Genomic DNA, 13,450 nt, shown 5'->3' with positions numbered 1-13,450 from the left:
ATATAGCACCTTTGATCCTCCTGTTTTTTAGAAGTGTCTGATGGAACTCAAGCTTATAATAAAAGTTGACTAGGAGATGTGCACAGACAAAAACAATCGAAACCAAGGAGTAAACAAACACTCACAAACCCAAAAGACATTTACATCAACAATATAAATAAGAAATAAGAAAAAACACGAACTCCACTAAAAACCGGTAGTGAAATCAGGTGCTCCGGACGGGTGAACATTTCCTGCACCGTATACGTCACCCGTCGTGTTACAGTTAATTCTCATAGAAATACCAACAACCTGCTGACTTCAAATATAACACAGCATCAACTCAATACAATAAGACTGAATACATTAAGAATATGGAGCTGCGCCTTATAGTGCCATACTTTCTCAATGTCATTTATAAATATTGATAGATATAAACCAACGACTAAAATTTCATAAAGACTGCTAAAAGCATTTTGAGCATTTTTGGAAAACTAGAAAATCCCCCTATTCTATTAATAAAATCATTTATATACCTATATGGAGTTATTTTCTTTCAGAACGAAAGGTCATTCTTTTTTTCAGAATCAACCCGGGCGATACCATGTTTCAATGAAATATGTTCAAAGGCATAAAATAATGACCTGTGTGAGGTCATTATTTTCCTTGATAAAAATGCAATTTATAATTTACATCAAAATTTTATTCGTCTGATAGTTTTTTGTTGCCGATTTGGAAATTTATATTTTAAAGTTCAATCGATGATAGATGTAAAAGAAACCTTCATTGCCCGCATTTTAATTTTAGAAACAAATAACGTGAAGTTTTGTTAATTTATCGCTACGATAAAGAAACATCATATATGCGAGATGAATTTTAATATAGACTTTCATAAATAAAAGGCAGATTTAACATATTCGTGTGTTAGATTTTGAAAATCATATTGAGTCACACTGAATAGGTTGGTTGATTTTTAGTTGCTTGCTTAACGTCCAGTGGCAAATATTTCATGCATGTTCAGGACGATAAACGCTGAATAGGAAATCATACTGTGACCTACATGTATTTATATTCGTCTTTGTGTCAGTTCTTAACTTTTTTAAATTTATGTACACCTTTTATTCTATCAAATGATCAACTAATAAGATAATCTTATATTCTATTGAATAATATTAAAGTAACTCAGAAAAGGGTCGGGTGCGGAGGGTATATAATTATATCCTGATTATCTGTTAATAAAATGTATTGCTATTCAAAAGACAATCTTTCTGAATTTTTCATTCGATTCAATTAAAATTGTTAAAAAAATAACCACTTTTGATTTCCGCGATAGAAATGACATAACAAATAGAAAAAAAAACATACCCTCCCCCTTTTCCATAAGCTAAATGGTACAATAAATTACTTAGTGTCTTGAATTTGTCATACACCGTTATCGGGTGGTAACAATACATTTGTGTCTTACTTCATGCAGTTACAGTAATATTTTTTATTGTGTATGGATAATATTTTTTAAAAGGTTTATATCTAGATTACTTAGCGAGTTTTATTTCACATTCTAAATGAGCCGTAGGTCGTGTTAAAACCTGGACGTATTAGAAAGGAATATCCCACTTAGTGTTGTCGGTAAAATAGGATGCTAAATTTTACTAATCTTTATAAAAAATAATATTTTTTTGACGGTATATAAGTCAGATAATGCATATTTTAAGGGTTTTCTTGTCGTAGAACACACCTCGGGGTGTCAGAATTGCACAAAGAAAGACCTCCCTACGGTCGGTCTTTCATTTGATCAATCCTGACACCCCTCGGTGTGTTCTACGACAAGAAAAACCTTAAAATATGCATTATCTATAACATAACTGAGAAAAGTAAAATTCAAAATGTATATAAATCGAAAGGGAGTTAATGTCGATAGATACAGTCCGGTTTGTTACATTGTAACATTATATAATACACACTCATAAAGTGGATTAAAATATCCTCCCACACTCAATTAAATGAATTTCAATTATTCTATTTACCGTAGTGCTATTATACAGGTTGGGAACAAACCCCCTGTATGGTGATTATACCTGTATAGAGGGATAATCCTTCTTTAGAGGGATAAAATTATCCCTCTATAGAGGGGTATTTGTGTTTGCACGGGATTTAAAGCAAACTAGGGCAGAATGGCATTCTCTAGTTATATTGGCTATAATCTCTAGTATTATATGCATCAACATTTGCACTTTACTAAAAATTGGGATAACCAGTTTTCTGCAAAAGTTACAAAACTTGCAATCTATTGTTTACCTATCTGAACACCTGATGAACAACAAAAGAAATAGTTGACCATTAAATTTCATGTTAAATCTAACAATAGAAATTCTGTTCAGTGAGACATAAGTGAGTAGAATTTACCTGATCATCACAGCTTTCAATCATGGTGAACAATAGATTTTATATTTTATAGTCAGATAAGCATCAAACTGGGCATGTGCATATCAAAGTACATCAATTGGTGCATCAACTGTTCCAGGTTACTGCCATAATAAGTAGAGAATGCCATTCTGCCCTATTTTGATTTAAATCCAGTCTAAACAAAAATACCCCTCTATAGAAGGATTATCCCTCTATACAGGTATAATCACCATATAGATGGTTTGTTCCCAACTATACTTTTATACCTTCTAAACACAAGAGGTCGAATTCTTTTGTTCTAATTAAACCGCATATCGGACTGGATATACGCAATTCACCAAGGTTTCATGAAAATTGGTTAAAGTGTTTTTGAATTATTTTCATACATGTTTACGATGGACGGACAATGGTAAACCATAATACACCCAGTAATAGATTCGTTTAAAAATGGAATAAAAAAAGGTACCGAATCAACCAATAAACGCCAATAAAGCAAGCGGCTTAGACAAAATATCCTGCAGAATGTAATATTTACAGATGATAAAATATTACCTTATCTGAAATATACAACTTGAAAGGTTATTATACCTTAAACAAGTTCCGAACAATTGCACAACTGATAATGTAACAGTACTATTCAAGAAAAAAGCAAATAGAATATAAACGAGTGAAAAGAAAATATCGAATGACAAATTTAAATATAAAAATGAGATGTAGTATGATTGCCAATGAGACAACTATCCACAAAAGACATTAACAACTATAGGTCACCGTACGGCCTCCAACAATGAGCAAATCCCATACCACATAGTCGGCTATAAAAGGCCCGATAAGACAATGTAAAACAATTCAAACGAGAAAACTAACGGCCTTATTTATGTAAAAAAAAATGAACGAAAAACAAATATGTAACACATAAACAAACGACAACCACTGAATTACACGGATGTCAAATTGGTTCAATATTCAACATTCAACATTCAACATTCAATTTTTTTTTGATTTTTTTTTTTTTTTTTGAATCCATTTTCAACATTCAACATTCGATTTCAACATTTAACATTCGATTTCAATATTAAACATTCAACATTCAATTTTTTTTTCTTTCTTGTATCAATTTTCAACATTCAACATTCGATTTCAATATTTAACATTCAGCATTCAAATTTTTTTTTCTTGTATCCATTTTCAACATTCAACATACGAATTCAACATTCGATTTCAACATTCAACATTCGATTTCAATATTCAACATTCAACATTCAATTTTTTTTTTTTTTTTTTTTTTTTTTTTTTTTTTATATTTTCAACATTCAACATTCGATATCAACATTCAACATTCGATTTCAATATTCAACATTCGATTTCAATATTCAACATTCAACATTCATTTTTTTTTTATTTTTCTTGTCTCAATTTTCAACATTCAACATTCGATTTCAACATTCAACATTCGAATTTAACATTCAACATTCGAATTTAACATTCAACATTCGATTTCAATATTCAACATTCAATTATTTTTTTGGGGTATCCATTTTCAACATTCAACATTCGATTTTAACATTCAACATTCGATTTCAATATTCAACATTCAACATTCAATTTTTTTTTCTTGTATCCATTTTCAAAATTCAACATTTGATTTCAACATTCAACATTCGATTTCAATATTTAACATTCAACATTCAATTATTTTTTTTTTATTATTATTTTTTGCATCCATTTCAACATTCAACATTCGTTTTTAACATTCGATTTTCAACTTTCAACACTTGTTTTCAACATTCAACATTCGTTTTCAATATTTAATATTCGTTTTCAACATTCAATTTTCGTTTTCAACATTCGTTTTCAACTTTCAACATTTGTTTTCAACATTCAACATTCGTTTTCAACATTCAACATTGGTTTTCAATATTCAATATTCGTTTCCAACATCCGATTTTCTACTTTAAACATTCGTTTTCAACATTCAACATTCGTTTTCAACATTCAACATTTGTATTCAACATTCAACATTCGTTTTTAACATTCAACATTCGTTTTTGAACATTCAACATTCGTTTTCAACATTCAACATTTGTATTCAACATTCAACATTCGTTTTTGAACATTAAACATTCGTTTTCAACATTCAACATTTGTATTCAACTTTAAACATTCGTTTTCAACATTCAACATTCGTTTTAACTATTCAACATTCGTTTTCAACATTCGATTTTCAACTTTCAACATTCGTTTTCAACATTCAACATTCGTTTTCAACATTCGATTTTCAACATTCAACATTTGTTTTCAACATTCAACATTCGTTTTTTTTATATTCAACTTTGAACATTCAACATTCGTTTTCAACATTCGATTTTCAACTTTCAACATTCGTTTTCAACATTCAACATTCGTTTTCAATATTCAACATTCGTTTTCAACATTCGATTTTCAACTTTCAACATTCGTTTTCAACATTCAACATTCGTTTCCAACATTCGATTTTCAACATTCAAAATTTGTTTTCAACATTTAACATTTGTTTTCAACATTCAATATTCGTTTTCAACATTCAACATTCGTTTTCAACATTCAACATTCGTTTTCAACATTCGATTTTCAACTTTCAACATTCGTTTTCAACATTCAACATTCGTTTTCAACATTCAACATTGGTTTTCAACATTCGATTTTCAACTTTCAACATTCAACATTGGTTTTCAACATTCGATTTTCAACTTTCAACATTCGTTTTCAACATTCAACATTCGTTTTTAATATTCGATTTTCAACTGTCAACATTCGTTAACGAATATTCCATATTCGTTTTCAACATTCAACTTTCGTTTTCAACATTCGATTTTCAACTTTTTACATTCGTTTTCAACATTCAACATTCTTTTTCAACATTCGACATTGGTTTTCAACATTCAACATTCGTTTTTTGCTACTTTCAACATTCTTTTTCAACATTCAACATTCCTTTTCAACATTCAACATTCGTTTTTAATATTCGATTTTCAATTTTCAACATTCGTTTTCAACATTCAACATTCGTTAACGTATATTCCATATTCGTTTTCAACATTCAACTTTCGTTTTCAACATTCGATTTTCAACTTTTAACATTCGTTTTCAACATTCAACATTCGTTTTCAACATTCGACATTGGTTTTCAACATTCAACATTCGTTTCCAACATTCGATTTTCTACTTTCAACATTCTTTTTCAACATTCAACATTCGTTTTTGAACATTCAACATTCGTTTTCAACATTCAACATCCGTATTCAACATTCAACATTCGTGTTCAAGATCGATTTTCAACTTTCAACATTCGTTTTCAACATTCAACATTCGTTTTCAACATTCGACATTGGTATTCAACATTCAACATTCGTTTCCAACTTTCTATTTTCTACTTTCAACATTCTTTTTTAACATTCAACATTCGTTTTTGAACATTCAACATTCGTTTTCAACATTCAACATCCGTATTCAACATTCAACATTCGTGTTCAACATTCGATTTTAAACTTTCAACATTCGTTTTCAACATTCAACATTCGTTTTCACCATTCAACATTCGTTTTCACCATTCAACATTCGTTTCCAACATTCAACATTCGTTTTCAACATTCAACATTCGATGTTGAAAACGAATGTTGAATGTTGAAAACGAATGCTGAATAGTGAGAACGAATGTTGAAAACGAATGTCGAATGTTGAACACGAATGTTGAATGTTGAATACGGATGTTGAATGTTGAAAACGAATGTTGAATGTTGAAAACGAATGTTGAATGTTGAAAACAAATGTTGAATGTTGAAAATCGAATGTTGAAAACGAATGTTGAATGTTGAAAACGAATGTTGAATAGTGAAAACGAATGTTGAATGTTGAAAACGAATGTTGAAAACGAATGTTGAAAGTTAAAAACGAATGTTGAATGTTGAAAACGAATGTTGAATGTTGAAAACGAATGTTGAATGTTGAAAACAAATGTTAAATGTTGAAAATCGAATGTTGAACACGAATGTTGAATGTTGAATATGGACGTTGAATGTTGAAAACGAATGTTGAATACGGATGTTGAATGTTGAATGTTGAATGTTGAATGTTGAAAAGAATGTTGAAAACCAATGTTGAAAACCAATGTTGAATGTTGAAAACGAATGTTGAATGTTGAAAACGAATGTTGAAAGTTGAAAATCGAATGTTGAAAACGAATGTTGAAAGTTGAAAATCGAATATTGAAAACGAATGTTGAGTGTTAAAAATCGAATGTTGAAAACGAATGTTGAATATTGAAAAGGAATGTGGAAAGTTGAAAATCGGATGTTGAAAACGAATGTTGAATGTTGAAAACGAATGTTGAATGTTGAAAATGAATGTTGAATGTTGAAAACGAATGTTGAAAGTTGAAAATCGAATGTTGAAAGTAGAAAATAGAAAGTTGGAAACGAATGTTGAATGTTGAATACCAATGTCGAATGTTGAAAACGAATGTTGAATTTTGAAAATCGAATATTGAAAACGAATGTTGAATGTTGAAAACGAATGTTGAATGTTGAAAACGATTGTTGAATGTTGAAAACGAATGTTGAAAGTTGAAAATTGAATGTTGAAAACGAATGTTGAAAGTTGAAAATTGAATGTTGAAAACGAATGTTGAAAGTTGAAAATTGAATGTTGAAAACGAATGTTGAATGTTGAAAACGAATGTTGAATGTTGAAAACGAATGCTGAATGTTGAAAATGAATGTTGAATGTTGAAATGGATGCAAAAAAAAAAATTGAAAAAAAATAATTGAATGTTAAATGTTGAATATTGAAATCGAATGTTGAATGTTGAAATCGAATGTTGAATGTTGAAAATGGATACAAGAAAAAAAAAAAAAAAATTGAATGTTGAATGTTGAATGTTGAATATTGAACCAACTTGACATCCGTCTGAATTACAGGCTCCTGACTTGGAACAGGCACATACATAAATAATGTGGCGGGGTTAAACATGTTAGCGGGATCCCAACCCTCCCCTAACCTGGGACAGTGGTATAACAGTACAACATAAGAACGAACTATAAAAATCAGTTGAAAAAGGCTTAACTCATCAGATAGACAAAAATACAAGTGGACGTGGCCCGGTACTTATACATCCCGACACAAAAAGACACAATGAACAGATCTGAGAGTACTCGCAGTTATCTGACAGCTAGTTGATAAACAGATTATTTGGTCTACAGAAACTAGAACACTCAATGGAGTGCAAAGGAAAAATCACTTGAAATATCTGACTTGGATAATACTTTATACATGTACTTCATAACGTGCGGTCCATTAGTTTGATGAGACTGTCGTACAAAATGAGAGGTATAGCGCTATAAAACCAGGTTAAATCCACTATTTCTACATTTAACAAGAGGCTCTCAAGCTCCGGAATCGTTCACCTTCATTTTTTTTTGGCATTTATCTTTCGTTTAAGAGTTTAAGTGTCCAATTTATCGTAGTTTGTTTTTTGTTTTTATGTATTATAATAAGTGTTTGAAAATGCAGTTTTTTGTCATACTTTTTTCATAAGCGAAAGAAAAAGAATAATTACCAATTTAGTGGCAGCGACCCAACAATGGGTTATTAGATTCATCCGAAAATTTCAGGGCTGATAGAACTTTACCTTATGAACACGTTTACCCTATGTCAGATTTGCTCTTACTACTTTGGTTTTTAAAATATAAGCCAAAAACTGCATTTTACCCCTGTGTTCTATTTTTATCCATGGCGGCCATGTTTTTCGACGAAACAGAAAATAAAACACAAACATTATTCTAGACAATCTAAGAATCATTCAGCTTAACTTTGGTTGGAATTGGTAAAGTGGTTTCAGAAAAGAAGATTTTTTAAGTAAGAAAACATGATAAACAAATTGTCCTTAAAGGGCAATTACTCTTTAAGGGGTCAATTAACAATTTTGGTCATAGGAACTTATTTGTAGATCTTACTTTGCTGAACGTATTTGCTGTTTACAGTTTATCTTTACAATTAATATACTATTCAAGATAATAACCAAAAACTGCCAAATTTCCTTAAAATTACCAATTTAGTGGCAGCAACCCAACAATGGGTTATTAGATTCATCTGAAAATTTCAGGGCTGATAGAACGTTACCTTAGGAACACTTTAACCCCATGTCAGGTTTGCTTGAGATATAAGCCAAAAACTGCATTTACCCCTATGTTCTTTTTTTAGCCATGGCGGCCATGTTTTTAGACAAAACAGAAAATAAAACACAAACTTTTTCTAGATACCCTAACGATCATTCAGCTTAAGTTTGGTTGGAATTTGTTCAGTAGTTTCAGAGGAAAAGATGAACGCCAAGTGATGGCTAAAGCCTATTTGTCTTTACGAAGTCAGGAATATGACAGTTTTTGTCCATTCGTTTTTGATGTGTTTTGTCATTTGATTTTGCCATGTGATCAGGGACTTTCCAATTTAATTTTCCTCTGAGTTTAGTAATTTTGTGATTTTACTTTTTTTCATTGTTCAAAATCCAATCATGCAAATTTCTTGCTTTCCTCTGAGTTTGATAAAAGAGGGACGAAAGATACCAGAGGGACAGTTAAACTCATACATCGAAAATAAACTGACAACGCCATGGCTAAAAATGAAAAAGACAAACAGAAATACAATAGTACATATGACACAACGTAGAAAACTAAAGAATAAACAACACAAACCCCACCAAAAATAATGTGTCATCTCAAAATACAAGACTCAATAAACCATAAAAAGATCACATAATTTTACTGAGCAATCGAATCTAACTATCATATTAACTTTATGGATATTTGTGGTTGTAGCTTTACAGTTATAATGAACTTAACTTACACCACTCCTTGCGGTCTGATGATGGGGACGATCATGGGCCTGACAAATAAATGAATAAATCAGTGAAATTGCTTCATGGTTTTATTTCTTAAAAACGCATTTAGAAGCAATTTCAATAACATTATAATAACAATATACAATACTATTTTATAAAATGAGAATAAAAGAGACGTAAAGTTCATATAATTCATAATTAAAATGAGCATTGAACAAACTTAACTTGATTTCGGGAGCATATGTAAAATGAACATGAATGCTTATTGTTACTTATATTATCAAATATGTGAGCAAGATACGAAAAACATCTTAAACACATGAGTATAATTTGATACATAAAACAGGACATTATGAAGGAGACAGCTCTTGAAAATGCCAGAAATGGAAAATAATATACTTTTATACAAAATGTATGAATAAATATAAAACCATTACATATGTTTATTGTGTAAAAAAATATCTTGATACAATGATAAATACGAAAATTAATACTAAATTTAAAAACAAAACAGCAACCAAACAATACAAAACAACAAAATTTTATCTAGAGGATATGATACAGTTTTCAATCATTGGCAAGTGTTTATGCTAAAGCTCTAAAGCGCCTATTTTGGACGGCATCTCACATTCATATATTATAGCATATTTTGCTTTGAAAACATTGAATGAGGACTTTTATATATCGGACATGAATAAAAAATCCCTAAAAAGATAAATACAAAATTAAACTGGAAGCACCATGGTTGCATTAGCCGAGTAAGAAGCTTTATGGTTGTGTTGTAGAAAATGGAAGAACCTTTGAGATCATGCTCACATACCCGATACCCAAATGTTGTCACTTGGCTACACAATCTGACTAAATTCTTAGACTCAAAGACTCACCACTCCTATATAAGTCAACTAAATAAAAAAAGAATTCATGTGGACTTTGAACATCTACATATTAACTCCACATTCACTACATTAGCAAATTCCCTTATGGAGTTAAACTTCTAGAAAAAGAATTGAATTATAATTTCATGTTGATGTGCACATCAACATATTATGTCCTTATTATCTTCAAAGTATCATTGAATTCAGTTGTGTGGTATCAGGGTCGTGATGACTCTTACAGGACGGACTGCCTGACAAACTGGCCGCCTTAAAAAACTTTTTTTGAGACATGCGCTAATTGTTTTTGGCCTTGGTGATAAAGACTATGTAAAGCCTGTTGTGAATTTATGTTAAACGGAAAAGATATTGAATTTTACCAAATTAACCCAGGAATTTTCTTTTTAAGGGATAGTATCCAGCTTTGTTGGGTGAATGTTGAACTTACAAGGAAGTTATTAAACCAAGAGTCCCTAATGGTGATATTGAAATCATCTCTTCGGACTCCATCACGAGTCGGTTGCCAGTTATTGAATAACCGTTTCACACATCATATCGGATATGTTCCTTATGTCGTAACTACAATCCCCTTCCCTTTTCACGAAAGAGAATATTTACCGGGTTTGTAATAACATGAGCAACACGGCAGGTGCCACGCGTGAAGCAGGATCTGCTTATCATTCCGGAGCACCGGAAATTACCCTCTGTTTTGTTGGGATTTGTGTTGCTTAAGCTTTAGTCATCTATGTTGCGTCTTGTGTACTATTATTTGTCTATTTGTCTTTTTCTTTGTTAGCCTTGATGTTTTCGGTTTATTTTCGATCTATGAGTTTGAGCAAACCTCTTGTACATCGCCCATCTCTTGAACATTAGTCCAAGGATACAACATGGACACAAAAGAAAATTCTAATAAAATCAGTAAATTATTAACTGCTGTGAGTGAACTTGCTCCCTCCGCCCGAAATCAATATTCCACGAGTCATTACAAAAGCAGAACAGTGAATGATTTACATAAAATTTAAAAGGTTAAACAGGAAATAAAACGTATGCCTGATTTTATGTCCACCAATATCTACTGTGAATCTGAGCCTTAAAAAGTTTGTCCTATTGACATAAAAATAAAAAAATAAATCTTCCACATTTCTTTCAGCAATATCACATTAACTTTGGTAAAGATGTTGTTTATGACTGAAAAGATCATGTTCCAAAAACATGCACATCTGGAAGAAACTATTAGAGTATAATTGTTATCACAACTAGGCTATAAAACACACAGAATTGAACTTTTTCACCTGTAATTGATAATGTTCTGGCAAAATGTACATTGGTTCAGAGAAAGCAAATGTAGAAGTAAATGAGAATTGAATATTTTATTGTGAGCAAATGTAGATATACAGCATAAGTAGACATTCTATTGTGGGCAAAAGTTATAAATATAGCATAAGTAGACATTTTATTGTGAGCAAATTTAGAAATACAGCATAAGTAGACATTCCATTGTGGACAAAAGTTATAAATATAGCATAAGTAGACATTTTATTGTGAGCAAAAGTTATAAATATAGCATAAGTAGACATTTTATTGTGAGCAAATGTAGAAATATAGCATAAGTAGACATTCTATTGTGGGCAAAAGTTATAAATATAGCATAAGTAGACATTTTATTGTGAGCAAAAGTTATAAATATAGCATAAGTAGACATTTTATTGTGAGCAAATTTAGAAATACAGCATAAGTAGACATTCCATTGTGGGCAAAAGTAATAAATAAAGCATAAGTAGACATTTTATTGTGAGCAAAAGTTATAAATATAGCATAAGTAGACATTTTATTGTGAGCAAATGTAGAAATATAGCATAAGTAGACATTTTATTGTGAGCAAATGTAGAAATATAGCATAAGTAGACATTTTATTGTGAGCAAATGTATAAATATAGTACATGTAGATATTGTGTTGTGTGCAAATGTAGAAATGAAGCATCTGATCAGTAATTATCCTACCTCCTATACATTTCTAGGAATTTGATTGTTTAAAAGTAATTAAACGCGTGGATACTGTATATATTCCATATAAAACAAGTAGGCGAAGATTATTTTAATTCACGGTGAGTATTGGTGTTATGTCCCTTTATTAAAACAACACGATGTTGAGGAAAAATATGAAAGGGTTCATTATTTGATTGTTTGCAAATCTAACAATATAGCATATAAGTCAATATTTGATTGTGAGCAATTGTAAAAATATAGCAAAAGTGGATAGTTGATTGTAATCAAATCTAGAAGTTGAACATACAAGTGTTATCAAAAGCTAACAATATATAATTGACAAACAATAATTTGAAAATTTAAAAACTACTGTACAGCACACTATATACAGGCAATTACTGGTAATTACATCTTTGAATATGCAATACATTTTTACTCATTTAATTATTCATTTAATCAAATAAATATTTAAACGTCAAAAAGCCTCAATGTAAATCATAATCCTTTTTAAAAAGAATAACAGCATATAAAAAAAACTTTTTTTTTTGTTATGGACAATTACAAACTTCACATTATCCCCCTTTTAATTAAGGATTTGATTCCATTAAGATAAGCAACCAGCTTTATGTACAACGAAATAGGATGAATCAACAAGTCAGGCATCTTCCCCATCCAAGTAGTCTATAGGCCTTCTCGAATCATAACCCTTGGTCATTGAATATTCAAGTCAGGAGACTGGTTTTCAGATCTTGCGAGATATATTCATTTTTTTAGGAAATATTTTGGGAATTTATAACATTTCATGTATTAAAGTTTTTAACATTTAGAACATTTCTTTCTTGTAAGATTTCAATAGGCAATACTATCATTTCCCTGGCTTGTTTGTGACATGTGAAATGTTGCTTGCAATCTGATTAATTAAGTCCCATAACTCCCTTTCAAAAGAAGGAAAACACATTGCTTACCTTTGCTCTTTACTGTAGAGTTTTGAAAAGAATGAGGTAATCATCCTCGAGTTATTGTATGACATTTGATATTGTGATTTAAACCTAAAAGTTAAAAGACCCCTTGCTCTGCCATAACAAAACAGATTTTCAAAAAGAAAGACAAACTCACCTTTTTCAATTCCAGAAACTAGGGGAATATTCTTTAAAATAAAAGAAAAAACACTGTCTTGATTTTATCTTAAAAAGTCTAAAAACAAAAATGGAATGAAAATACAGAATAAACCAATCCATCCTAAAGTGTGAAGAGTCAAGTTAATTGTATTAGACATAATAGAATATCCCTCTGTATGCAACATCACCACACTAATTAAATGATATCTGTATATTTAAGA

The sequence above is a fragment of the Mytilus galloprovincialis genome, chromosome 6 (assembly GCF_965363235.1).
Source record: "Mytilus galloprovincialis chromosome 6, xbMytGall1.hap1.1, whole genome shotgun sequence".
Classification (NCBI taxonomy): Eukaryota; Metazoa; Mollusca; class Bivalvia; order Mytilida; family Mytilidae; genus Mytilus; species Mytilus galloprovincialis.
Note: the sequence above shows the minus strand (reverse complement) of the source record.